This window comes from Symphalangus syndactylus, chromosome 15, assembly GCF_028878055.3.
Source record: "Symphalangus syndactylus isolate Jambi chromosome 15, NHGRI_mSymSyn1-v2.1_pri, whole genome shotgun sequence".
NCBI classification, from domain to species: Eukaryota; Metazoa; Chordata; class Mammalia; order Primates; family Hylobatidae; genus Symphalangus; species Symphalangus syndactylus.
Genome location: NC_072437.2, coordinates 99,625,974 through 99,651,053, shown reverse-complemented (window position 1 = coordinate 99,651,053; position 25,080 = coordinate 99,625,974). Strand labels below are relative to the sequence as shown.

At 41.7% G+C, this 25,080-nt stretch overlaps 1 long non-coding RNA gene across 1 annotated transcript in view; it reads right to left on the bottom strand.

The window, feature by feature from the left end:
• The window catches only part of LOC129463534 (uncharacterized), a 257,111-nt gene that overhangs the window by 178,479 nt on the left and 53,552 nt on the right, over positions 1–25,080 (bottom strand). Inside the window, exon 2 of the long non-coding RNA XR_008651213.2 lies at positions 2,066–2,153. This is a non-coding gene — a long non-coding RNA (uncharacterized lncRNA). The remainder of the gene's footprint in view (positions 1–2,065; positions 2,154–25,080) is intronic.

The window sequence follows — 25,080 nt, the reverse complement described above, 5'->3', positions numbered from 1 at the left end:
TTGTAGCCAACATCCAAAAACATAAATGCTTCAGGAATATCTATTTTATTCCCAAATAAGACATTTATTCCTTCACTCAGGAGATGAAGGGGTCTAGGAGAATAATAGGAAACTATTGTAAACCAATCAGGTGGTGATTTAAATTGTCTCTTGTTCCAGGTGCAATCTCTTTTCTAAAGTAAAGAAACATCTGCTCTGTCCTTGCTATGCACCAGTTGTATTTCTGGAAAAAAATATATAATTATGCGAATAAATAGGGTACTAGAAACAATCTACTTTCACCTGAAAGGCATAGCAGTATACTTTTGCAATATTACCTCAGGGCAAGGCCAACTCTCCTGCAGACTATCATAATCTAAACCATGATTGTCTCATCATTCTAATCACTCTGGTCCTCTGTATTAATTTCATGCTACAGCACCTGTTCAGCAGAAATTAGTAGATAGCCTTGATACCTGGTTTGTCAGATTATATTTTCCTCAAATGGCTCAGGTATTGGGTGGGTTTTTCTAACTGCTTCAACCAGAAGAGCACATTAGAAGTGGTTTTGCATCCTACAAGGCTAGGTTATTGTATTAGTCTGTTCTCACTCTGCTAATAAAGACATATCCAAGACTGGGTAATTTATAAAGGAAAAAGGTTTAATTGACTCACGGTTCCACATGGCTGGGAAGGCCTCACAATCATGGTGGAAGGCAAAGGAGGAGCAAAGTCACATCTTACATGGTAGCAGGCAAGAGAGAGCTTGTGTAGGGGAACTCCCCTTTACCAAACCATCAGATCTCCTGAGACTTACTCATTATCACAAGAAGAGCACGGGAAAGACCCATCCCCATGATTCAATTACCTCCCACTTGGTCCCTCCTATGACACTTGAGAATTATGGGAGCTACAATTCAAGACGAGATTTGGGTGGAGACACAGCCAAACCATATCAGTTAGACAAGAGGAAATGGCTTTCATTTTATTCAGTAGAATCTTTGTGCTTGATGCCTCCACCTGTCATATAAACAGAAAGATTGTCCTGCTGGAGGGAAGTGGAAGGATCATACAAGGAGTCCTGAGATTCTATGAACGGAGAAATTCCCGGCCTTCCTCCAGATGCCTCAGCTCCTCATCTTTCCCACACCAGATGCAATCTGACCACAGCTACAGCAGAGGCCCTGAGTCAGAAGTGCCCAGTCAAGACCTTCCCACTTGATGTGCAGAAAACATGAGAGGTAATACAATGATTGTTGTTCTCTTAAGCCACCACAATTTAGTGATTTGTTATAGAACAACAGACAACCCAAACACCTGGTGAGATACATGCCTGTCAAAGGTGGAATACAAACACGATGAAAATTTATGTGCCTGTTATCTCTGAGAAATTTCTGGCACTCATATAGTTCAGGGCATGTCAGAATATTACATCTAAAGAAAGACAAGTTTCTAGATTTTGCACAACTCTTACTACATAAGAAAGGAACCCTGGGGTTTTTGAAGGAAACCATTTATCACTTTTGGGAGCAGCTAAACCAGTCTGCATTTTAAGCACTTCTATTTACTTCTTGGACTTTGTGTCACAGCAGACCCTAGGTTTTCAAATTCTCTATGGTAGATGGGGATACTCCAGGGATATTGTGGAAAGTCCCATTAAGATAGTCATGGTGTAGGCCTTTTGGGTTTTGGAGCAGAGTTGTACCTTCTTCCAAAAATATTTATTCTTTTCTTTAGAAATAGCCCTTGGCTTGCTATTAAGTTCTAGAGATATCAAGTGACCATGCAAATTGAGCTTTCATCATAAACAGGGTATCCTATGACCCACTGAGCCATAAATTTGAGAAGCTAATCATCATAAATTATAAAATTAGATTTCAGCGGGTACTGAAAGCACCAGTATGTTGCATGATCATTTGGCACATAACCTTAGTGCAGCTAGTTTTGCTGCATTGTGTACAACTCCGTCATCCTACAACTATGTACTCATGGGGACTGAGAAAAATAGTCAAGCCTGACTTAAAGACATTTCTGTACAATGAGCTGGAACCAGTCTGAAGCGGGAGGTTGCAAGTTTATACCATACCTGAGGGATATCCCTGGTGTGCAATGATGAAGGGAAATTCTCCCAGTAGTCAGAAAGTCAAGTGATACATCTGGATTGCCCACTTTGCCTACAAGGAGAGACAAGCACAAGTGTGGTCTGAAAGCTATAAAGAAGAAGACTGAAAGACTAGTGTCAGTGGAAAAGAAGCAGAAAAGAAATATGTTAATGAAAGTCTAAAAAGTGACCCAGAGCATAAGAATATTTATATTCCATGTAAATTTTCTCCAAGGGAATTCCTGGGGGTTCTTAAGACCATTTCAGTTGGTCCACAAGGTAAAAACTATTTTTGTAATAATATCAGGATGTTATTTGTAGCTTTAGTTTTCACTCATATGCTTTCACAAGTGTAGAGTTTTCCAGAGGGCACGTGGTATGTGATATTTTAACATACTGAATGTAGAATCAGATATGAGACTCCAGCTGTCTTCTAGTGAGCCAGACATTAAGGAAATTTGCAGAAATGTAAAATAATGCCAGGCTTGTCAGCCACTATTTTTTTTTCATAAGAATATGTTACTTAAGTTAGTATAAAATGGAATTTTTATTGCTATATTTAAATAAATTAAAAATACATTTCAAAATTTCTCAATTTTAGTTTATAATCTATTAAGTACCAATAGATAAAATTCATATAAATTATAGTTTTGTATAGCCAAAATATTTTTTAAGAGAGTGAAGGGGTCCCGATACCAAAAGTTCAAGAACCACTGAACTAGTCTATCACTGGCTTTGTTGTATTTCTTTATGCTTTCTGGTCCTCTTTCCTAAGAGTTTTTCCATTCAATTGCATTCTATTAAATTTCAACCTCTTCTTCAACTTATCAAGGCCATTTGAATCTAGATCTTGTTGATTAGTGTTCCACTCATTCTCTTTTCCCCCATTTTGATGATTCTACAAGTTAAAAGAGCTATTCACCAGATAGCATTTTGATGAAAATGCTTTATCACCTGGCACAGATGGATCATGGCTGAGAATCCACTGGTAATTATTCTTGACCATCGTTCACCAAATTGTGATGCATCAGTGTATGTGCTTATATGTAGGCCACATTTGCCAACATTATTTCTGGTCAGTTTTCTTGGGACAAGAACAAAAGTCACAACAAAGTCATATTGGCTATACCATATGGTAAATTTTAAATATCTCAGGTTTCTCTTTCTATTAAACAAGGTTATTGGCAGGACTCAAATTCCAAATTCTTTCTTCTGTACCAGGCGGTAACTGGAACCTGTGCTCAGATTTTATTTTTAGCCTTCCAGCTGTTGCCTTCTGCTGGACTCTGTTGTTTTCTTTGGGCATACACAGTTCAGTGTTCAGCCAAGGATTTAATGGTCATTTGTTTGTAATTTTGGAAGCTCCCCTCGCCATATGCCTGTAGTGACTTCCTTCCTAGGATTTTTCCCCCTTAATTTCCAGGTTCTCTGATAGCCTCAAACAACTTTCTCTAACACTGTAAGCCATAAGAATGTTGCTTTCTGTGAGTTCTAACCATCCTGTGCTACAGACAAGGCAAAGTCCTGAGAGAAAAGTTGTATAAATGTGGATCCTAGCCACTAAAGTTCCTTCCTGCATGTGCCACCTCCTCCCCAGCCCCAGTGCTTGTCTGCTTTTAGGTGCTCTTGGTGCCTTGAAATAGATTTATGTTTTGAACAGAATTTATAGTAATCACCTGTGCAGAGGTTAATTCAGTATGAGATAATCCACCAATATCAGACTACCGTTTGATTTGTAAAAAATAATTTATTTTATTTATATGTCAAGTCCTTGGGCTAAAAAGTACATGTGAATAAGATATTTCCTTTAAAATTTATAATCAAATTTTATAATCAAGTCAAAATTATGTTAAAGTCATTAATCATAGCTTTATTTTGTTAACTCGCTTACAAATGCACACACACATATTCTTCAAGACAGAAATCCATTTCTCTGAGGACTAAATAATAAGCAGTGTTTCTTGTGGGAAAATAATAGTTAAGGGAATTACAACACAATTCTTAACTTCGCTCTTAGCACACCTTTTTTTTTTTTTTTGAAACAGAGTTTTACTCTTTTCACCCAGGCTGGAGTGCATTGGTGATCTTGGCCCACTGCAGCCTCCACCTCCCGGGTTCAAGTGATTCTCCTGCCTCAGGCCTCAGCCTCCCAAGTAGTTGGGATTACAGGCGCCCACCACCATGCCTGGCCATTTTTTTTTTTTTTTTTTTTTTTTAGTGGAGACAGGGTTTCACCACATTGGCCAGGCTGGTCTTGAACTCCTGACCTCAGGTGATCCACCCACCTTAGCCTCCCAAAGTTCTGGGATTACGGGCTTGAGCCACCATGCCCATAATTCTACTTTCAGTAGCATGATGGTTAATTTTATGTGTCAATTTGGCTATGCTATGCTGTCCAGTTGTTTGGTGAAACACCATTCTAGATATTGCTGTGAAGATATTTTACAGATGTGATTAACATTTACAGTCTTTAAATAGATTGCCCTTCACAATGTGAGCAGACTTCATCCAGTCAACTGAAGGCCTTAAGAGCAGACTGAGATTTCAGACAGAAGAAGGAATTTTTTTCTCTAAACTGCTTCTGCCTAAGTTCCAGCCTAAGGGCCTGCCAGACAGGCTTTACACAGTCCCTGCAATTGACATCTCTCTCTATCTATGTGTATGTCATATCAGTTCTATTTCTCTGGACAACTTGACTAATGCAAGGAGAATCCTTAGCAACTCATATTTTTCAGGAATTGAGAGACTGATGTTTATTTTTGACGTTTTTAAACTGCTTAATCATTATTCCACAAATGCCCTCCCAACTTTTCCATTGACTTTGTGATTACTTTTAGTGAACATTTGTATAACCATAAGCAAAGAAATTACATTAAAGAATTAACTTTTATTAACACCATTTTTTTTGCTTTTTAAAACAAATGGAAGGATTTAGAGAACATAGTAATTATTTATTACTTTGCATTTAATTTTATATTAAAAGGAAATGTTCAAGATATAAAGGAAATTAGTGAATTAAACCCTTCTTTTCATGGATTTTAAATAATTATAAGGAAACATGCCAACCTCACACTTTAACAAAACATTCCAAATTATCCACAAACCTGTTTTGTTTGTAGTTAGTTTTAATCCCAAATCCAGTATCTCCCATAATCCCAGTCAGTTTGCTTCTAACTACCAGATGAAACAGAAATCAAAGATAATGACAATGATTTAATGTTCCATCATTTCTTTTGCATGTTTTACCTTTAAAAAATTAGTTACAAGATGCAAGATTGTAAAATTGTTTACAAGCAACAACATCGAGATTTTGAATTTAGGCCTGGAGTTAACACCAGTGGCATTGTGTCTCCTTAGTAGTATGGTAGAAGGAAAAACCTCCCATTAGCTCAAAGCAACTGTTCCAACTCTATCAACTCATATGGCTCTGCAGCATGTGGCTGGATTTCATATTCTCTTCCAGGCAGGGTTGGTAACACATAGTGTTTGAGCATTGCACAGATCATAACTTACAAGTAAATTTATCATTTGTGTGTGTGTGAAAACCAACAAAAAGAGGAAAGGCTTGTCACTTGTTCAAGGGAGAGGTTCTACAGCATTTGAATTTGTGGCTCCCTGCAATGAGTTAATTGAGAGGAGACTATCCATTTGTTAGAATGTGAACCACCCCACAGCCATGCATACACAACCCCCCCCACCCGATTCCCTGTGCTTGAGCATGCAGTGAGGGCTTCGCAACCTGTGCAGCAGGGCAGCGGGGCGGGGGCAGCAGCTCCTCCTCTTGGGAGCACAGCCACAAAGGCTGTTACCTGTGATGTTTCTCCATTGTGCTGCTCTGGAAGGCAGGGTGACCTGATCTGCTATTTCTTATCAAAAGCAAAAAGATTGAAAATCATTCTTTACAGCTTGAATGGAGAATTTCACAAACGTCCCCTTGCCAGAGAAAAGCAACCAGGAAATTAGCACAGCAGGGCTGAACTTGCTGTGAGCACAAAGCGGGCTACGGGGAGGCCAGGACTGCTCTGGAAAACGGCTAGGTGTGCAGATCACCGATCCCAAGCCAAGTGTAGCTGTGGCTGGTCTCATTGGAGCTGGAGAATGTATCTTATCTCTTTTCTGTTTTTCAACACCTTGTCTGTTTCCTTAGAAAAGTTCGTTCACCAGAGTCACCACTAGAAATCCAATAAAGCTTTCAAGATATCTGAGATCAAGAGATCAAGTCTATTTATTGTTTGTAAAACAGTAAGTATTGTTCTATGGTGGCATGAAGGTATGTTTCTGATAATGGCCATTTTTAAGAGTTGCCTTAATCTAAATGACATGAAGCAAGGGAAAACGCTGTTGGCTTTTCGTTGGTCATTCCCCAGCCCATCCCCAGGATCCAGCTGCAAGAACCAAGGAAAGAGGCCAGCCTCCCCATTCTGGAATCTGACACTGCAGGATTTCCATTTAGGTAGGGCCTACAGGCTCTTCAGAGGTTACGTAATTTTGCAACCCTGCAAGAAATGGTTTTCTAGATGCTAAAGACACATACTCCAAAAAGGCACATTTTTCTGAGGCTTGTGGGTGGTGGACATCAACAAAAACCTGAAATAATCATGAACAGATGTGAAATACCCCAGGGATTCTTAGACTAATTGGTGAAGTCTGTGCAGATTGCCTGTAGTTATACAGAGGGCCTGTTATCATGTCTGCCAGCCCAATCTATAAATGCATGTCAGTGTGATATCAGTGGAACCTATAGTTTGAGGAGGCCTGGAGACTTTTAAATTACGTATATTAAGAAAACAGATGAATATTTGCTTTTTCCCATTACTTTACAAAAATGATATTGAGTGAACATTCCCTGAATTGCCTTGTAACTTAATGTCACTCATCATCGTTCATACATTAACTAAACACACTTGATTGAATAATCTTACACTTGACTTATTTCTATTTATTTGCCTTACTGTTAACAGCTTTCACATTTTCTTCTGTTCCTCTAACACATATAAAGAGTTATTTATTAACACACAGTGAAACAAAGAAAACTGCCTATTAGAGTATTCCTGAAAAAAAATTACTGGTCCTAGTAACAATTTCTTTGAATATATATGTTATATTCTTTTGGGGGAATTGGAAAATCTTTAAAAATAATAACTTGTATTTGTATTATAGTTATTGTTCCACAGCCCTTTTATAATGTGAATCTCAATTTATCCTCCCCAAACTTTAACATCTGGGTGAGACAGATCTCACTCTTGAATTGTAATAATCCCCACGTGTTTAGGGTGGGAACAGGGGGAGATAAGTGTATCATGGGAGCAGTTTCCCGCATATTGTTCTTGTGATAATGAGTGAGTTCTCATGAGATCTGACGATTTTATAAGGGGTTTCTCCCATTACGTGACATTCATTCTCTCTCCGGCTGCCCTGTGAAGAAGTGCCTTCCTCCATGATTGTAAGTTCCCTGAGGCCTCCCCAGCCATGAGGAACTGAGAGTCAGTTAAACCTATTTTCTTTATAAAGTACCCAGTCTCGGGTATTTCTTCATGGCAGCATGAGAATGGACTCATACAGTAGTCCTAGAAGAAGTGGCCTTAGAGTCACCTGGGAATGTTAGAAATGTAAATTATCAGTTCCCACCCCAGAGTACTGAAGCAAAAACTCTGAGGGTGAGGCCCAGAAGGCTGTGCTTTATCAAGCTGGCAGTTGATTCTGAGGTAGGCTAAAGTTTGAGAACACTGACCTAAAGGAGAAAAAGCAAAGGGCTTACACAGCAGTCATTCAAGGACCTGCCCGTTGGGCCTCTTTGTGGGTAAGCCATGCCCTATCGTTATTCCTCTGGCAGCCCATAACCCCAGGTCACTCAGGTTCACACTTATTCTATCATCTTTTGCTCTTATCCAGAATGCTTTGCCGTATGTCTGTTGGTTCAATGTGACCCCATCGTCCAGACCCAGCCAGCATGTCTCTACCTTGGTGCTCCCACAGCTCGTCATTCATAGACATCAGCCCAGTTCAAAACCACTTTCCTTAGAGCATGAGAGTTCATTATTTTCATGTCTTCCTTCCTTTCTAGACTGTGAATTCTCTGAGACCCAGGGCTATGTTTTACAAGCTTGGGCTGCATCAGCAGTGCCACTCACTGCCTGACCATAGTGGCTTGTAATGCTCTCGTTGGTGTTACTGTTGAATTATTGAAGGGCAAGGAATTAAACCACCATGAGCTGCTGATATTTTAGCAGACCTATGTGACCACTGTCACTTCAGAAAGCCAAGGGTAATGCTGACAGAAGGGATCTCGAGGAAAAGAGGTTTCGTTGGAGTTGCTCTCTAGGGAGGATGAGTTCCAAAGGGGAGACCTCAGCTCTGGGCTGAGGAGAGGCCGTTAGGGTACTGGAGGAAACTGAAAGGCAGGAGCCTGAACTGAAATGGAGTTCAGGAAGCCCCAGAGGCAGCATTGGCCTAGATTGTCAAGGAGGCAGTCATGCATAATAGTCAACGCTGAGGGGGACAGAGCTTGCAGTCAGACAATCACAGGTTGAATCCTGTCCCGCACATTTCATTGTCTGACCAGAGCATGTTAGTTAGCCTTTCTGAAAGAAACCTTTGTAGAAAATAAGAATATTATACTCGCAGTATCTAATAATAGGAGTCATTGTTTATTGAGCACTTCATCAGGTTATCTCTTTTAATCTTCACACCCATGCTATGAAATTGGAATTTGGATCTCCCATTTTACAGCACAAACAACTTGCCTAGAGTCACATAGGGAGGTATAATGTGGAAGTACAGCCTTGAGTGGAACCATCAGACTCTGGAGCCTTGGCTATCTGCTACTATGCTGCATTACCTTCTCAGGGGTCTGTGAAGATTAAGTGAGATATCTATGTAAAGCACCCAGCAAATGACTAAATGAAAGTCACAATTTTCCTAAGACCAAGTTGGCTTCAAGATATGGAAAAAATAATCCCTAAACATGGAAAAAAACTTTGGGATGGATCAAGTCTCTCCTTTTATCTACCTCCTTCCTTTGGCTGTAGGAATCACTTTCTCCTATTTCATTGTCCATTATTGTCTTCTCACCTGAAATTAAGCATATCCTTATTTCCAGAGACAAAATTGCTATTTCAGCGTCCGTGGTTTTCATCCCATTGTTAAGGGTGACGTTTCAAATAGCACAGTATTAGCTTCAGGCAGAAATCTTTGAAACTTCCTGTCTGTACTCCTGAGAGAAAGGGCACGAGAGGAGTGGCACAGCCTTCAGGTCTTTTATGTTTCTGAGAGTGGAATTCTCCACCTTGTAACTTTGATTCACAAGAAGAATACTTTTCTGAAGAGTTCTGGCAGGCTGCTGATATTAACATGATGCAAAAGTTCTGTGCTAACCCCACAGGAACAGCAGCCATTCAAAGACAGCAAAGGCAGGCACATCTCACAGGAGGGTTTCCTCCTGGGCTGCTCAGGCTGAAGGATTCACAGAACTCAGAAATCTTTGCCAAGCCTAGAAGTCTTGGAGAGTAATACTGAACAGAAAACCAGGATATCATTCTCTATGTTTTCCTGGTGCCTATGGTGTATAGGAGGAAAAATCTTCTTCCTCTACCCATTCTGGGTTCTCCAAATGAAGGCCCTGTCAGTAAGACCCTGGCAAAAGACAGCTTAACAAGAGAAAAGCGAACATAAGTTTATGGGCATGTGCATCATGCGTTCACATTAGAACAAGGAGATGAGCAACTCAAAGGATGGTTTGGATTTGAGCTTATATAGCACCTTTGCAAAAGGACACTAATTTTTTTTAGAGAAGCAGCAACACTAAGGAAAATGACTTTGGGCTTCCAGGGGCTGCAAATTATGGGAACGTAAGTATACAGGAGAAACTATTGGTAGACAAGGGTTGATTATGTAAGATTTATTATGTAGATTCCTCTGCACAGTCTAGATAAGGATTCAGAATTGTCTCTGGTGATTAAGAATCATCCTGCCCCTTCTGGTAGAAAAATTGAGGGCAGAGAGTGTTTCTTTTGTCTGTTTCTTTTCGATTGCTTTCAGTTCAAAATAATTCTTATGGTACTGGTTGGGGTGGCACATTCTCCTCCCTTTGACAGAAAGTGCATCCCTGCCCAGTTAGCTTTATTGATGAGTTCCTTGTCCCAAAGACTTTCTTTTAGTCACAGAAAAGGAGACAGGAGCAGTGACGGAGGCTGTTGGCAGGCTGGGAGTCACCAAGTAGACTTGATTTCAAGGCCATGGGTTGCTCTGCATTTTGCTGTTGTTTCTACTCCCACAGCTTGGCTTTGGTTTGCTTTTCTTCTTGTCTTCAGCTAACTCGGGGCCTGTCCTGCTGCAGGCCTGGACAAGTCCTGTGTGTACTGATATTTGTGCAGAATGAAGACTAGGCCTGTTGTGGGTTGAATTTTGTCCTCCCAAAGAGATGTCTTCAAGTCCTAAGCCCTAGAACCTGTATAAATGGGACCTAATTTGGAAAGAGGGTGTTTGCAATGAAGTCAACTCTTTGGAAAGATGAAGTCATTGGGGTGGGCCCAAATCTAATATGAGTGGTGTTCTTATAAGAAGAGGAAAATTTGCACAGAGACACACACAGAGGAGAACGCCATGTGAAGCCACAGACACATGAAGGTGGAGGCTGCTGCAAAACAAGCAACCCTCGGTGCTAGGAGAATCCTCCCCTAGAGGCTTTGGAGGCAGCATGGCCCAGCCTATACCTTAATCTTGGACTTTTAGCCTCCAGAACAGTGAAAGACTAAATTTCTGTTGTTTAAAGCCACTTGGTTTGTGGTGCTTCGGTGTTTTTTTTGTTTTGTTTTGTTTCTTTTTTTTTTTTTTGGAGATGGAGTCTTGCAACCTCTGCCTCAGGGCTTCAAGCAATTCTCCTGCCTCAACCTCTCGAGTAGCTGGGACTACAGGTGTGCGTCACCATGCCCAGCTAATTTTTTGTATTTTTAGTAGAGATGGGTTTCTCCATGTTGGCCAGGCAGGTCTCAAACTCCTGACCTCAAGTGATCGCCTGCATTGGCCTTCCAAAGTGCTGGGATTACAGACATGAGCCATCACACCCGGCCCAGTTTGTGGTGCTTTGTGACATAGCCCTAGGGAATTAATAGAGTTCCATTGTAGGAGGGACAGGGACGCTGCAGCCTGGTGCTCTCAGAGTAAAAGATACTCTTTCTGAGTTTCGCAGCCTCTTTCAGATGTCTCAGGGTGAGGACAGGGAAGGCAGCATTCTTCTGGATAGTTGGTTGATAATACCAGCAGATAATATCAGAGAGAGATGGCAGTTGATAATAGCAGAGAGAGTTGTTCCCCTCTCGCAGTGGTCAGTGAGGGTTGTTGGACTGCTGGGCCTCACCATGTGATCCAGCCCCGCAACACAATCCCGGGGTGGGCGGCACTTGCCTGAGCGTAGAGGCTGCCAGCAGTCACACCTCAGGCTGCAGGCTACTCCTCTGCATGTCCTTTCCTGTAGCTCAGTGTGCATTAAGAGGTCCTGTCATTATGGACCACGGGAGTCCAGAGAGGTAGCCTGGCCAGTTACCTTGACAACCTCATGATGTCATGCTTTAAACTACTTCCTGGCTGCAGATCTAATGCAATTCTTGATATTGTCCGCTCCTACCAGCCTGGGTGACAGCAGCTAAAGCAAGAGCTTACAGCTCGCTTTTAATGATCCCCTTAGTGACATCTTTAGGATTCATTTGCATTAGCAATGGAAGGTGAGTCTGACTGCTGCTAAGCTGCATGGAAATTTTGCGCAGGGGACCCAAGCCTACTGCTAGCATATCTGGCTCAGCCCCTGGGAGGCTTTCCTCATCCTCCTTGTTAAGCTGTAGTTAGGATTCCCTGCAGCAATTCAGCAACAAAGAATGAACATGACCCTCAGTCAAATGGATTCCTGAGAACTTCCCCACCATGAGCTGGACCCTGAGTATATCAGAGAATCTTATCCCAAGGGGTTTCTTAACAAAGCAGTTTCTCTGTCGCCAATCATTCCCCCGCCTTTTAGATTTTTATCTTTAGGGTTTTGAAAGTATGTTTTTAAAAAGCAAAGGCTCTGGAGTGAAGTCAGCATCAGCACATACAAACATGCACACCTCGCTTCCCAGCTTCCCAGTGCTTTCTCTCCAGTCCTGGTGAAAAGCATCCTCAGGCAACATCCTGATTAGTAAGAGAGCAGAGCAGGCTTTCTCCATGGAGAAAAGAGGCAGGCGGCTTTCTCCATGGAGAAAAGACAGCTGCGTTTACTCTTCGACAGAGGCCTCAAGTGTGTGCATACTCGACTGTGTGTGAGAGATTTGACTTGCCTGTCTCTTTCAGTGAGGATGTGGACTCTCATCTCCTAATGGCAGGGAAGAGGGGGGTTGAGCAGGAAGACCCCGCACGTGGTGTCTCTCCAGTACTGGCATTGGAGCCAGCTGCAGTAAGCCCAGCAGACAGAGCTACAGAAGCTGAAGCTACAGCCTCCTCCTGCAGGATTTCGGTGAGCTGGTACCAAGGGGCCTTCTGCACTGGAGGGGAAGAAGCCACTTCATGAGGACTCTTTTGTCTGATCAGATGGGCAAAAACTTTCGATATACCCTTAGAAACATAACAGCCATTGGCTGACAGTCTAGATTTATGGGATCAGGGGCTCCCCATCATCTTTGAAAGCCATGCTTAGTGTCAAAGCCAGAGAATTTTTTGTTAAGAAGCCCTCAGACCCAGAGGGTATTTTCTGTTGGGGGTGGTGGGGCGGGGTGTAGAGGGAAGTGAAGAGCCAAGGAGTTCAAAAATCTCCTCCAACATGTGGATACTATTTTCTAATACCATGCCAACTCCATGGCAGCAACTGCTTCCTAATGCCCACTGCAGTTCTAGCCTTTTTGTTATGCCTCTGAAGTGGTGATATCTGGCTAGAACTGGGAGTCTCACAATCTAGATGACAGGAAAAATACGAGAGAGAATCAGAAGGGGAAGCCTAAGTTCTAGGCATGATCCCCATACTTGCAGCACAAATGGAGACAGGTGTTAGCAGTGTAGGCAATACTTGTGCTCTCCAGTGATCCCTTTACCCCCTTCTGTTTTTGGGTAACTTGATGATGTGCCTATAGGTGAAGACGGATCCTTTTTCATCTGATTGAGGGTGTCAGCTTAAACTGTGGCCTCAGGACCCAGTTACATGTTGGAATAACATTCATCTCAGTACATCAGAAGTTGTGATCACTTTTCAATTTCTGTGACAATAATTAATATAAGCATGTTGTATGTCACTTAGAGATTTGCCTTAAAATTGAGCGTTGTTGCATGATTTAAGCAACTGCTTTGCATTTTCTTTTATGATCGTTTGTGCCAAGTAAAGGCAAATGATATCATAGCATTCGAAAAGGAAAATTACACAGAGGTTCAAATTGGAAAGGGGGTAGGAGAAATGAATCATTTTGGGGCCTACAGAATATAGGCATGCTGAAATCCAAAGAATTTGTGCTGTGGCAGCCAGTACCATATTTTTGCTGGGAACAGATGTATTATGCAGATTCCATTTTTTGCACAAACTTGCAACCATTCATCAGCAAAAAGTGCTGCAGTAAAAAAGCAGTGCAGAATTTTCTGTTGATTCTAGCAGTAAGTGGATTAGATATCTATGTAATTCAGGTTTCAATAACCCTGCAACGTGAGACTTATCTTCATGTGAACAAACAAGACAGTTGTAGAGTTATCAAGGGAAATCTTATCAAAATTGACACCTAAGAATTGACAAAGTTTTGGATTTTACAAGGCCTGATGCTTCTGAACTAGCAAATAAAGCTTTAAAAAGCTATAGTATATTTTTTGTGCAACTTATATATGCCAAAAAGGTTTGTATTTAGTTTCATGGGTTTTTTTGCAAATTCAAATAGTGCAAATAATTTATACCAACACTGAAATTTGTTGACTTTATTTTTTCTTCAAAAGAAGTTGTGGGACACAGCTGCTAAGATGCCTCCCAATAATTTCTGCCTTCTGGTATTCATGCCCTGAGTGTTTTGTTCCCACGAGGTATAAATGTTGGGCTGTGTGGCCAATGGAATACTGCAGAAGTGGTCATTTGAAATAAAGTCATAAAATACAGTGTGGCTGTCTTTCTCCTTCTCTCCAATTGCTCAGTCTGGAAAAGCCAGCTGCCATGTCATGAAAACCCTCCGGTGTTCTGTGAGGAAGCTCACGTGATGAGGAGCTGAGGCCTCCTGCCAATGGCCATGCAAGTGAGCCATCTTGGAAGCTAATCTGCCAGCCCCAGCCTTCTGATGACTGCAGCCCGCTGGCCTGCAGCTTCACTGCAACGTCATGAGAGGCTCTGAGCCAGAACCTCCCAGCTAAGCCGCTCTTGGATTCCTGACCCTCAGAGACTGTGAGATAAATATTTGCTTTTTTAAGCATCCAGTTTTGAAGTAGCTGTGCAGCAATAGGTATCTGATGCAGGAGCATATACACAACCAATGACTGAGAAATGCTATCAAATGTCACTTCCTGAATGGAGCCCAGGAGTCAAGTAGTAGATATATTCACTGCTTAGTCACTGATTTGGATTTCAATGTGTGTTTTTAAAAAAATGCTGTTTATTGGTCTTGCCTCTTAGCATGAGTTAGTGAAATTCATTCCATTTTGATGTATTGTTTAAAATATATCTATATATCTATATCTCTATATATCTATATAGATATATATACAGGAGCAGATTCTAGATATATATATATAGGAGCAGATTCAACATCTAACTTTGCCATTGTTTTCATTTTTCTTTTTTTTTTAGACAGAGTCTTGCTCTGTCCCCTGGGCTGGAGTGCAGTGGCATGATCTTGGTTCACTGCAGCCTCTGCCTCCCAAGTTCAAGTAGTTCTCCTGCCTCAGCCTCCCAAGTAGCTGGGATTACAGATGCACACCACTACGCCCAGCTAAGTTTTGTATTTTTAGTAGAGACTGGGTTTCACCATTTTGCCCAGGCTGGTATCGAAATCCTGAGCTCAACTGATCCACTTTGTCTCACCTTCCCAAAGTGCTGGGATTACAGGTGTGAGCCACTGCTCCTGGCCATCAGTTCTTATTATTGTAATAAATCCCTTCATTCGGGGGACCATCTTGGTGAGGCCCAAATGCCCAGCCCTTCTATTTGTCCATCTATCCTTTCCTAGCTTTCATATGATGTAATTGCAAAGAAGGCCGGCATATTCCACTCTCAAGGTAGCTGAAATGACCAGAGTATATGTAGCCCTGCCATGTTTGCTATAACGAATCTGGTTTTCCTGCTCCTGGTTACCTGGGAGCAAACAAACAAACTGAAACAATACACAACTGACATTCATACATGGGTTAAAAAGTAACCTGATTTGCAATTTAAAAAGATGTTCACCTCAGTCCTTTAGGGAAAAACCAGACATTGTTTATCTGATTGTTTATTTGTCAGTCTTCTGCTTAGCCCCTAGAATCATTTCAAGAAGTCATCTGGGTATGTGGCAGGAATGGTAAGACTTACAAGATCTCACAACGAAGGCAGATTTCAGGGTCTTTACACTTGGTGTTCTTGGGTTCCTTAGCTTCTGGAGTGACGTCCCTTGTCCTGTGTGGTTCCATAGCTGCCTTCCAGCTGCTGTGTCTCCTCCCTTGCTTTGGTAAGTGCCTGTGACGCTCTGCAGGTTACTTTGTCTGCAACTCCTCTCGCATGGATGGGTGAAGCCCTCTGAACCCTGAGGGCAACCCCCAGTTGCTGCCCAACTGATCATGTCCTGGATGCCGACCTGCCTCATTCCAGTGAGGATATGGATCTCAGCCACGGCCCCAGCCAGATTCTCAGGTGTCCTTGGGTTCTGTCTATGTTACTTGGGAGCATAGATGACCCAGTGAAGCTAAAGCACAGGCCTGACCTCCCCAACAACTAGGTTGATTTGGATAAGGTTATGAATAGGATGGGTACAGAACAACTGTAACTCAGTATTCTTCTGTAGTTCCAGAAGTCGTCAACTGCCCTCAATCCCTGAATGTCAATTATTTAATATGCACTAAAGCTTAGAGAGGAACAAATCAGATCACACATGTCATGACCTTCCCTCTAACCTTTCTTTTCTCTGTTTTTTTCTATCTCCTGGATTCCCATCCCCTTCTGCTATATAATGTCTTTAGTTGACCCAGAACTGCAGGTCCTATTGACTTGCTCCTCTAGCCAGAACTTATCTAGAAAGGCACACGTATACACACACACACACACACACACATGCACACACACAATGGAGGAAGAAAATGAGTAGAATCCTTCAGCAGAGACAATAAAGAAATTTAGAGTATTAGTAATAAGCCATGTTGCTAAAATTTCCTGTTTTCAGTGTCAGAAGCTAAGTATAATCTCAATCTTTGCCTGTTTATTCTTTATGGAACAAATCCCCATTTTCCATGCAGATGGTTGCCTTGGGTCATGTTGGGTAGAGATTATGAACTTAGAAAGTTAAAAGAAAAATTCACATTCGTGATTTTCAAAATATTCCCCATAATTTTATCTGTCTCTATTATTATTTTTCATCATTGGATTTCTGGTCATAGATGTAGATGATAATCTGCAAAATGGAGACAGTCACACATGATTTAAATTCACGTCTATTCAGTGTGCCTTGTAACTCTCAGAAAATGCTATATGCAGCTTCTCTCTGTGACCCACTTTTCACCCACACACAGGAATCCAGTTTTCTGCAGGTGCTAGTGTGTCAGTGCCTAAAGTTCAGTTGAGCCGATGAGTAACCAAGCTGACCTTGGTGTTCCTGGGCAGCTGGGAGCACCTGCATAATGCATGCAGTGCCTCTAGAAGTACAAGATGTATTTCGTGGGGGTGCTCCTTTGGGACACTCAATGAGACTGTGGAGTCTGTGTCTGAGTTTATTCAATGTCCCTGCTCATGTCTCCGTAATCATCTGCGGGGGATAAAGTGGGCCCCGTCAAGCCAATAAGTTCCTGTGGTGTCAATGGATTAGTTTTTCCCCTCCAGGCACACTCCCACAGAGCCACCTGCCACTGCATGCTCCACGGTGAGCACCATGCTCAACAGTTTCCCCTGCGAGAACATGATTCTGTTACATTTCTTGACTTAAAGTCAGACCTGCCTTTCAAAGAGAACCAGATTTCTTCCTCTCGCTTTCATGTGAAGTCAAACTTTATAAAACACCATTTGGAAGAAAGCCACAGTGCATTTCTCATTGTGTCCCTCTTTAATTTCTTCCGTATCAGCTGCTCCAGCTGTAGTCCAGGTCAAGCTCCTAAAGGCTTTTTCTATCAGAACCCCCAGCCCTCTGGCGACTTGCTGCCATGACTGCAGCATCTATCTTTCCCTCTTTGTAGGTGACAGTATTTACAGTCTGATCTAACTTTCATTTAAAGGCAACTTTTAGGGAATGGATTCTCTAAAGGAGACTTAATATGTATGTTAGGCAGTTGCAGGCTTGCCTGTGTTTAAGTCTACTACATTGGTAGTGGTAGCCAACAGTTACTGACCACTTCCTGTGTCTGAGGCAAACCCTTGATCAGCATTATTTAATTGAGTCTTCAATGACAACTGTAGTTATTATTTTCCCTCCATTATGTAGATGAGGAAACCAAGGCTTGAATAGTCTTGTTAAACAAATTAGCCAATATTACCCAGTTACTGAACGGCAGGCCAACATTAGCCTCCAGGACTCTTGGTCTCCAGAACTCCTGCTCTTCCCTGGTCTGCTTAGTTCACATGGGAAACCTAGGATTTTATCAGATTCTTGGGCAAATTAAAGGATTCAGCTTCCTGGGGCCCTCCCATTGGTTGCTTTCCAGGCTTTCTGAATCAGCAACTGAAGGTGAACCCCCACTGTCCATCCTTAGCCCACCCTCCGCCTTGGCAGTGAGCAGCAGGCAATGCCTCCTATTCCCCTCTGTAGGCTTTTATCCTGGGGCAAGAGCCCAGAGAAGCTTCTAGAAGCAAATTATTGCCTTATGCTTTGTTACAGATGAGGACTTTGACTTCCTAGGACTGATATCCAATAGGAGTCGTCTTTTTGAGAGCCATTTCTTTATAGCATCTACAGCAGAACAATAGAGTAAGCCACTGGATACGCCAGGCCAGGGCCCATCATTCCTCGTCACAGATCTTCATCGCTGTGCTTGACGGCTTTTTCTGGCTTGATTTACTTCAGCTAAAGGAGGTATTTTGGGGAGAAGGGTAAGGGCTGAAGTAGTTCTGGGTGTTGAGCAGAAAGAGATGATGACTGAGGATATGACGGCAGGGCCATTTCTGTTTGACTCCTGAGAAACAGGAACTGTTTGACGAGATCTTGGTGACTCATGGCACCCACAATACTGCATTAAGACCCAGGTGACAACATTGCACAGAGTTTGGGAGAAGGACATTCTTTCTGTTTCTGTGCAGAATGCAATGCAGTGATTGCAACCACAGGACCCTGGAAAATTTCAGAGGTGGAGGTGCTGGCTGTGCCTGCTGGAGTGATGGGGAAGCAGATTTCATTTTTATAGAATAGCAGCAGTGGCAGAGGTGAGCTGACTACCTCACAAAACCTGTGGGCAGCAGCTTAAATGATGAGTCCAGAAAGTAAGACCATTAATGTGCTTGGGAATTCCTAAAACCAGTTGAGGACATGATAAGGAACAGAGGTTGACATAGTAATTATGCTGGTGAGGACTTTCAGCTGGCTAAAGTTTAGTAAAATTTTTGCTGGGACTAATTTTGCCAGCAAACTGGAGTGGCATGCAATTATAAATATCATGCAGATAAAACTGCAATGTTAGTACCCTTTTCTCAGTTGGGTATTGATAAATCCTGCATTCTTAATGGATTGATTAGAATCTCTCCCCAGATCCCTCTGTTCCTTGGTAGCCCCAGGTTCTGTTTCTGCTTTTTCTGCTAGCCCACACACTGTGTTGGCCAATTTCAAGGCTTGGAGCTCATACACTAGAGGATTCTCGAGTCTCTTTCTGTGATTGTTTAAACTGAATTCCTCCATAGAGGAACTTTACAGCTTGCAATGTATCACACAAATCTTTTCATCTGCATTTTTGCTTGCATTGCTCATGTTTTTAATTCCTAATCTCCAAGATCTAAATACATGGTGGAAAGACTGGGGGTGTGGCTCTGCTCCTCTCTAAAAGAAGTGGGCTGGTGCTTTCAGCTAAAATATAGTCATGCATGCATTGCATATCCAATGGGGTCCCATAAGATTATAATACCATATTTTTACTATACCTTTTCTACATTTAGATGGATTTAGATACACAAATGCTTACCATAGTGTTACAATTGCCTACAATATTCTGTACATGCTGTACAGGTTTGTAGCCTTGGAGCAATAGGCTGCACCATATAGCCTAGGTGTGTAGCAGGCTATCCAATCTGGATTTGTGTGCGTACACTCTAGGATGTTTGCAGAATGACAAAATCAACTAACAATGCATTTCTCAGAATTTATCTCTGTTGTTAAGTGACAAATGACTGTATCTGTGAATATTTTTCATGGATGCTGGGAAAGATTCTCCTAGACATCTCTGCTTTTTATGGGGGAAAGATGAACAGCCAGGTTATGAATTAGCTGGAAATATCTACTGTTTTACAGAAGCCCATTCATTTGTAGTTGATTCCATATCCCATAAATACTCTCTCCTCCTCCACACTCCCAGGTTATATGAAACGTGTACGCTCCATTAAAATGAGGTGGTACAACTTGATTATTTCGTCATACTTTTATATGGATTATGCTACAAATGTTCATGGAAAATAAAGTACCAATTCCAGGTAGTAGTCAGCTTTACAACTGTCATCTGACGTAACAGTTTCTTCACAATAGCACTTTAAAACAGAAGTTGGCATTATTTGTTTATTAATTTGATTTGTGTGTACTCTAGATAAACTTGATAGGAAATGGGTTTACATTAAACAAGGGTAACAACAAATATTTTCCACTTATCTTAATCGTAGAAGTTTTGATTATAGAAATGGCTTATGGGCAAATGCAGTTTGGTTATCAGCTTTGTTTCTGTCTTGAAAATTGGATCACACAAACCATGAAGGTCTCAGATTGATTTTGCAGTTATTGTATTATTTTAAACAAAAAAGGAAACAGCTACAGAATAATTGAATCAGTCTCGTTATATAGACATAGCTCCAGGCCAAAACCCCAGGCACTTCCTTCATTCTACATTCTTGTTCTAGAAAGACTCCTTGGCTTTTCCAGGCACTATTTCAGTCTTTTCCCCCCTGTTTCCAAAGTCATTGTATATTCAAGATAGCCTTCTTTATCTTTACATTTTATATTCTGAGACTTCATGTTTAAGCAACATTCTGCCTTTAGAAAAAAATCAGAATGCATTAAGCTTCACTATGTCTCTTTTACAAAGATTCCTTTAAGCTTTGAGATTGTTATTCAGTGAAGTCAAGTGGTAAATCTGTCCTCATCTGTGGTGTGTTAAGACTATTGACTGGAGCGCCTTCGGCTGACATGGTTAAAAAAAGGGCTCCAACTCCAGTCTATTCAGCTTTACATTCGTTTTCAGTGATGTATGAAATTTATTTCAGGATATTACAAGTTTTTTTTCCAAATTTTTCTTCCCTTGTCAACCGAAGGACACTTCTTTACATCACTCTTGCTACTGGGGCCAGATCATGACGTGCAGCTTCATTGAACAAATGCCTAAAAACATGTGTCTGACATCTGTTTTTAAAACCTGCAGCAGCCAGCTTTAAAGCTTCTCTCTGAAGAAGGCAGGAGAGAGATAGAACATATTTTTTGTCACATTAATCTTGAGTAACTTGGCTTTGTTAGCAAGAAAAAAATAGCCTTCTAAAAACCCTTTGTTGAATTTATGTCAAAGTTTTAACTTAGCTGTTACTTTCTAATCACATTTTGAAGAATAGTCCCATCAAAACACACTTTAGAAGGATTATTTTTTACTTGTAATTTCATTTTGTGGAATCTGGAAGTCATTTTTCAAGACAGACAGACCAGAGTCAATTCTTTTTTACTTCTGACGTTTTATTGATGAAAAATTATTAATTAAGAGGCATTGGTGAAATTTGAAAAAGAAAATGATACAATGTCCAATAGTAATAAAAAAGACAATTGTCCTTCTAGTTCCACGAGGTTTTCTACCCTTTACTTTATGAAATCATCCATTCACAGAGAGCTCACAGTTGGAAAATTCCAAATGCACTTTATACTTGTTCTTTTTTTTGAAGAGGGAAGAGTTTGTCACTATTGCGAATGTGACTTTATCCTGGTTTTGGAGAGAAAGGCCATGACCAGAACAAGATAGATGCTTTGAGACCTAAAGCAGAGATTCTAAGCTCAAATTTGCAGAACTAAAGGAGCCTGTACCTAAATATGGGAATGCTTTCTAGCTGGTACTGAATTTCACACTATGCTATTTATGTTTCCATTTATTATTATGATTTTTCTTTTTGAGATAAAAGCTCTGAGTTGTGGCTGTCAGAGCAGACAGATAAAGGGACTATACGAATAGGGCTGGGAACATATCTTGGCCAGAACTCCAGGCTTATCATCCAAATTCTATCTAAGGAGCTTGAACAGCTACAGATTTTGCACAACAGGACTTGAAATCTCAGCTATTCTCTTTCCATCCCAGAAGCAATCAGACTCAGGCCTGTGCAGAAGCCCCAAAAGAATGCATTAAACGTGGGGTTTTAGTACAGCCTAAAATCACGCACACACAAAAAATAAATAGACATTTAAGAGGCTTAGCGGTTCTAAGAATGTTGTGATTCAAAAAGGAGTCCTTGTCTTTGGTTACTATATAGCATGCAGAAATAACTCATTATTTTGAGATTATACAGAGTGTGATGGGAGAAATGAGTCAATTTTCTGAATGACACAAATAAAACCCAAACTACTTCTATTCACTATGTGGTTTCTTCTAAGGGTGGGGTCGTTACTAGGATATTTAGGTAGAATTATTCGGAATGGTGGCTTCCATTCTTTACATGACATCTTTGAAGTAAATTTACATAACACATATATTTGTACATAAAATACATATACAAAAATACTTGTCTTATATTTATGACTAAGTTAATTCTTACAAAAGGCACATACCTATGTGACCATTTCCTAGGCCAGTGCGTAGAATACCTCAAGTACTTGAATGCCCTATTTATTCACATCTCTTTAAGAATGCCTGTTGTTATGAGACACCTTCCAGGTGCTGTACTTTCAGGACCCTCCAGAGCATTCACACCAACACAACTCTCTCCCTGAGCTGCTCCCAGCCAATGACCTCACATGGCCTGGATCCTAGAGCATTCCATTTCTGCTCATCACAGAGTTCTTGTAATGAACATTCTGTGCTCTGGGTCCCCTACAGGTCTGGCCAAGATCTTTTCAGAGGTGCCTTGCAGACTGGGGGGCTTCTGACCAAATTCTCATTCTGTGCTTCTTTCTCCTCATGGCGTCAAACATGCATTGTGGTTTGAGGCTGTCCTACCTGTTCTCTCTCCCCTTTAGCCTTCACGGGCATTTTCCCGATAAATCTCTTGCATTTCTAATTCTGTTGTGATGTCTGCTTCTCGGAGGACCTAAGTAACAGTTGGTGCCAGAAAAGCAGTTGGTAAGTTGGAGTTGGGGGACCAGGTTGCTTGCCAACTGGCTGGCACAAAAGGCCCTGAGTGGTATGTGGGGCACAGATGGTTCCTGGCACAGAGCAGTGGCCCAACTGCTAAAACTTTCACTGATGGTAACCTGGGAAAACATCCTGGTGGGAGGGAACTCTCTTACTGCTGCAGTGATTCTAGCATTTAAAAGGCATTGAGAGAACAGTGCTAAAGGAGAATGGAGTTGGCTGCTTATCCCAAAATTGTGTTGATCCCCTGCAGAGGGATAATGAGGAATCAAAGGTGGTTTATGAAGAGTTAAAGGATGTGTGAGGACCTGAGGGCCTTTTTATAAGCTACCAAAGCTTGTCTTGCAGTAGACACAGCTGAGCAGCAAGCATAAGACTAAGTTAGAGTTGTAGAGCTCCAGACATTTAAATGCTGAGCCCAAGAAGGTCGTTATACAAAGATCAAGGCCCTGAATTTAAAAAACAAACAAATCACTTGAGACCCTGAAATATGGGTTAGGTCCCTGAAGACTGTGCCTCTGCAGACTTTCCTGCAGCCAACGTCATTACAGGGATGGCCCCCATTCCTAATAAGAGTTAACACTTTCCCACTATGCAAAGACTGCAGAGGCCTCTCCCTTGCAAGGCAGCAAATGCCCTTTTTAGGAATCGTCCCACCACTTTTCCTCGATGCCGAAACAACCAGTAGGGTTAAATCCCAGTATAATCTGCTGGGGATGTGTTGAATATGGTAAGGAAAGAGGATACTACATTCCAAAGAAGCTGCAAGAATTAGCTTGCATATACTAACAGTAGCTAAGAAAGTACCCTTGGAACTGGATTTTGAGGGTACTTGATCAAGGCAGTTAGAAAAAGATTCCATAAGCAAGAATTCAGAGACTTGGGGGCATTGTTTTGAAACAGAGAATTTAACATTCTGGCAAGGACCCCACAGCTGGGACTCAATGTTAGAGTGAGTCCAAGTAGGTTGAAGTGAATGGTGGCCTTTGCTAATGAAGATGAAATGCCTGAGTGCCATGGCAGATGACAGAGAAAGGGATGAAAAAGCCCAGGGGTTTCAGTGTGCTTGAATATATATTCAGGATACGAGTGAGGCAGAAAGACTCACCCCAGGATTACTTGCATGAAAAGACCCAGAAGCCATCAGCAGTGCATGAATGAGAGGAACACCAGCATCATTAAAGCGCAGTGGAGGCTCTCCTCTGCAGGCAGGTAGGAGAGGTGACCAGAGTCAGACTTGTTACCGTCCGTGGGATGATCAGACCATGAAGCAGTAGAAACTACCAAAGGCCAGAGAGCCACAATGACCATAATAACTAGCAAGATCAGAGGGTCTGCCTAGGGAGCACTAATTGTAGGAAGGTGTGAAGATGGTTGAAAGAACATGTTATCCCTAGAAGCAAAAGAGATAGGCGGCCATTAAGAAATTTGCTTTACATATACAATCAGAAGAGGAAATAATGAAGAGGTGGAAGGCTGATGATTGTCATCCTAATAAAAAATCAAGGTCATTTCCCTAGGTTTTTGAACCCAAACTAATTTCTAGTTCTGGAGCTCACTGATTTAGGAGAGGGTCAGGTCCCCAGGGAGAAGGACACTGCAATACTGAAGTGAGAATATACTTCAGTACTTTCTGCAGTTCTTTCCTAAAGGCACTGTGTTAGTCAAGGTTCTCTAGAGGGACAGAGCTAATAGGATAGATGTTTATATAAAGGAGAATTCATTAAGGCATATTGACTCACATGATCACAAGGCGAGGTCCCACAATAGGCTCTCTGCAAGCCAAGGAGCAAGGAAGCCAATCTGAGTCCCCAAACCCCAAAAGTCGGGAAGCCGACAGTGCAGCCTTCAGTCTGTGATTGAAGGTCCAAGAGTAGAACTTGGAGTTTGATGTCCGGGGGCAGGAAGCATCCAGCACTAAAGAAAGATATAGGCTGGGAGACTAAACCAGTCTAGTCCTTCCACGTTCTTCTGCCTGCTTATATTCTGGCCACACTGGCAGCTGATTAGATGGTGCCCACCCAGATTGAGGATGAGTCTGCCTCTCCCAATCCACTGACTCAAATGTTAATCTCCTTTGGCAACACCCTCACAGACACACCCAGGAACAATACTTTGCCACCTACAATCCAGTCGAGTTGGCACTCAATATTAATCATCACAGGCACATATGAGCATTTTTTTGGAGGATTGTATACATGGAAATTGTATATGTGGGAATACCCAGATATTTCAAGGATTACTGAACAAAGGGTAAAAATTGACATTGTTAACCCGGAGATGTAAAGTGTCATTATGGCTCCTTGTTAGAAAGAAGGCATATGCTGGCAGGGTAAAAAGAGGAACCCTGGCTAAAGTCTCACTTGCAATGGGACTATGAGGTCCGTAAA